Below are 4,388 nucleotides of genomic sequence, written 5' to 3' on the forward strand. Positions count from 1 at the left end.
TTGTTCTGTAGTGCTTCTCCTCTTTCAGAACTTTATAGCAGCTACAGCTGGTTTTGTCTAATGTTTCCTGGTAAAATGGAAAGAAAGGCTAAAAATCCTTTTTCTATGCAATAGCATAGATCGAGTTGTGAAGAAATACACAAGCAGCTGAAGAAAATATGTTTTGTTAACCCAATTATATGATGTCTGGAGATGGGCAGAACTCCAGGTAGCTGAAATCTTGGATTGTCCTACTTGGTATGGTATCTCCTTAAAGCCCTTTCAACTGTGGCAGGAATATAAACATTAACATGATAGCAGGAAGGTAAAGTATATAAACAAGGAATTTAAGGGAAACAGGTGATCCAGGACATCCTATTGTCTTTGTAATTACACTAAGAGTAATTTGTTTTCTGAACCTGAATATACCAACAGTCCTCTTTTAAAACCTCGAGGCCTTTTGAAAATGTGAAATCTGCTATCCATCAGATACAGTTTTCAGTGGACCATGCCAAATGAAATCCAACATGTCATTTCCTAAAAGAATACAAAATAATGCAATCTATTTCAATGTAATATAAAGCAATACATGGGAAAAATACTAAGGAAGCTGTGAGACGGTGTCCTTCACTACCTGCTCTAGAAAAAATCTCATGTACTATGCAAGATGAAAAACCTATTTCTGGTAGCTTATCTTCTTTATTAAATGCATTCCCATCTTGTCTCCCAACTTTCCTCCCAGAGGCCTGGCACTGCAACTCTTAATTATGTGTGTAGGGTAGCAAGGTCCCTGGATAAATATAATGCATGCAGCCCTTTTTCAGCAGTCACTAACCAGGATATTTCAGTCAAAGCGTATTACCATGCTACAATCAAATGACACTTCTCCCTATAAATGAGAGAAGAGAACAGAATATAACCTATATTTAATGTGAATATATCCATATTCCAACACCATCATTGTTTTACATTACTGAAAAGGTACCTGGGGTTAATTGTTTATCAACTGGATGATTTCTTTTATTTGTGGCTGAATATGGAAGAAATAGCAATGCTGTATCTTTTCTGCTTAAAAAGTAGTTCTTAGAGTCACCAGACATCTCTCTGAATGGTATAAAACTAGGTGCTTTGCCACAACATCAAAAGTCTTAAGGTTTAATGCTGCCATGGATGGTAGTAACTTCCTTTGACTTTGCTTACACGGGCATGACATTCAAGGTGAGAACATGCTGAACACATAAATACATAGAGATAATTTACCCTAGCAGACAGAGAGAGATAGGAGTAGGAGATGTGTCTGTGACAGGTAGTTCCCCACATCAGGTTCAGGACCTGCCCCTGCTGTAAGAAGCTGCAGCTCTGCAGATGTTGGGAGATCTGGCCTCCTACCTTCGTACTGGTCAGGTCTGCATCCCTGAAACAAACCAACAAATCTCTTCTGAGACAGGAAAAAATACTCATTAAAGAGGGTTCTATCAGTTTACAAGACCCAGGAACTGATAAAACGAACATTGCTTAATTAAAATGTTGTCACAGTTTTGATAAGAAATCTATTAAAATCTGTTTAGAGGTATCCTGGATTGAGAAGGAATTAGCACACAAACTAAAAGTAAGGCATACTTCCAGTAACTCTCTTTCCTGCTTAATTTTAGAGCTGAGTGCTACTTGTACTGGAATTAAAAGTGCGCTCACTCTTCCTCCTCATCTAAGTGTTTTAAAATTTACATGTATGTGTAACTAGGATCAGTGTTTCAGATCTGGGTGTATCTGAACAAGGAAAACTTGACAAAGAGTGCTCTGCAGGAAAAAAAGAAAAAATAACAATTTTTAGGAAAACCAAAATGCTTTTCTTTAAACTGGCAAGTTTGACCCATTAGTTTTGCTTGCATCTGAGATTAACCCATGGGTCACATTGTCTCCAAAGCCATTTTAACTTTTTTTGTTAAAATTGTGTGGCTTTTATGTCAGCAACACCCAGAGGAAAAAGAGAAAACACAGTTCTCATCAGTGCTCACTAATGGAAGGTATCACACTTTATACGCATGCTGTGAAGACAAAAGGTCATTCAAACATTTGACTATGAGGTCTTTAATAGGAACCATATTGAATGTGAGTCAGATCAGCATTCAGTGCAACTACCTTTTATCCTGCTATCATCAATTCACACCCAGCCTTTGAAAGCTGAAGGAAGAAAGACAAATGTTTTGATGCAATCTTCTCTACCAAGGGCTTTGGAAAAAAGGCTTTAAAAAAAAATAAGGGCATAGCCGAAAATTCAGATGGAGCTCAAGTTCTTCTATAGAAGAAATTGAATAATACCTGTGAACGTGTACCGGGAAAGACTGGATGTTCAAGAAGTCTCTAGCAGTGGGAAAGAGAAGGGACAGAAAAAGGGACAATCATGGTCTGGAAAATCAACAGGGTGGCATGAGGGTATTAGTGGACATTTATCTCTGTCACTCCTGAACCTTCTTCCATTCTTTCCATGTGTGGGCTCCTCCAAGCTCCTTCAATATTTTTTCAGCAAGTTCTGCACCTTACAATACATAGCTTATGACATATTCCAAATCATGTCAGATACATCCTCAGTTTCATTCTGAAAAATTACCATTCTATCTGACTGCAACAAAGACTTCAGACTACTTAAGACACCCCCCTCCCTCTGCCTGCACTGTTGTTTTCCCACTCACTCAGTATCAGACATCTCTGCTCCACAAGTGCCAGGAGCACGTGTGCATAACTGAATTTCTTTCAGTACCAATGTTGAGCAGAGACATGCAATGGTCAGATACTGATAATTGCCTTAAGACTTGCCATCCACTTATATCTACTACCATATGTTCCCCAGACAAGAACTACACGCTACAGCTTTCCTGTTATCTCATGGGTCTGCCAAGCACTAGCTTGGAAATAGGTCTAGGCCTTCATATACATAATGTTATAAGTCCTCCATACAAATCTACACCTCTGAACATACATAAAAATATCCATAGATAAAGCCACTGGGATTGCCAAAAGCATTGTGTAAGGCTATTTCTTGTGTAATTCTATCTACTAGAAAAATAAAATCTGCATTATTTTGGTCATTAAGACCTAACATTCTTCCTCTTCCTACTGTCTACACAAACACAAGGAAAAAAAATCAGAAACAAAAGTACAAATCAAGACCTAACTTGGCTGAGTACAGGGTTAGATAATGAAGATTTCTATAATCAACACTTCACACTGCACGAAATCCCAAATAACTGATCTAAAAACAGTATATATACATTTTTAATAACAGCACAACTGCTGACAATAAAACACAGAAGACTGGTTTGTAAAGCTTGTTCTCTGTTAGGTGACCAAGGAGAATTAAAAGGGGTGGACATGCTCACTTGTCTATTGACTACATGACCTACAAAATGTATTCCACCATACACAAATTCTGGAGAGGTACAAGAGAAAATTGTTGGAAGAAAAATTGAAGAGTATTCACTTATTGTTGGCAGCACGCATTAAAAAACAAGATTTTGAAGAGTTGATAAAAGAAGTGCTACTTTCTGCAACTGATGGCATGAACTGTGAAATTAATGTTCCTTAACTCATCTATTCAACCTCAGGTATGGTCTCTGAATATGAGAGAGACTTATGAGTGACACTGACATGCCATTCAAGTTGCAAAAAATAGTAGAATTGATGTTGGCACCTACTTTCCTACCTCCACTTGTGTGACTGGCATTTCTGAACAACTCTTGTTCAAACTGAGCATTTTCCCATGGAAAGTAAGAAGAAATTCAGAAGTATGTACAATGGCTGACAAAGTCCCAACAGATGCTAGAAGAGATCACTCTAATCACTTATTTGTGGTATGAGATTTCATTTGCAAGCTGAGCCAGCAAAGCAAGGACTTTCCTGACAATGAAGGCCTTTGCACCTCCTTTTGTAAACCATGTATTCAGAATGGTAGTTCCATGCTTTTCTGAGTATGATTTCACTAAATCTCCTCGGTGATTCTATGATTCTGTGTCAAGAAAAAAGGTCATTATACCTTTAAAGACAAAAATGTCCTAATGCTGTTTATCTGGTAAAAATCAAATCACATAGAAGAGCTGACAAAGGTGTTATACTTGAGAAGTTTGGATAACACGTTCCATCTTCATAAGTCAAATAAAAATTATGGTCAATTTATGCAATTAGTGAAGTGTTGGAGAATTTATAATTTATAAATTGCAAATTCTGATTGTACAGCAGCAAGTCCAGTCTATGAGCTATTGACTGCTTCCTGGAGAAACTGTCTTATTTTGTATCCTCATTTTTCAGGAAATTCATTGTGTTCTGTAGTAGTCAAAAAGATTAGTAATACTCCTCACTGAACTAGGTCTCATAGCAGGCTTTTTAGGTGCTTCACTATCCTGTTTTACAATCTG

The sequence above is a fragment of the Numida meleagris genome, chromosome 1 (assembly GCF_002078875.1).
Source record: "Numida meleagris isolate 19003 breed g44 Domestic line chromosome 1, NumMel1.0, whole genome shotgun sequence".
NCBI lineage: Eukaryota > Metazoa > Chordata > Aves > Galliformes > Numididae > Numida > Numida meleagris.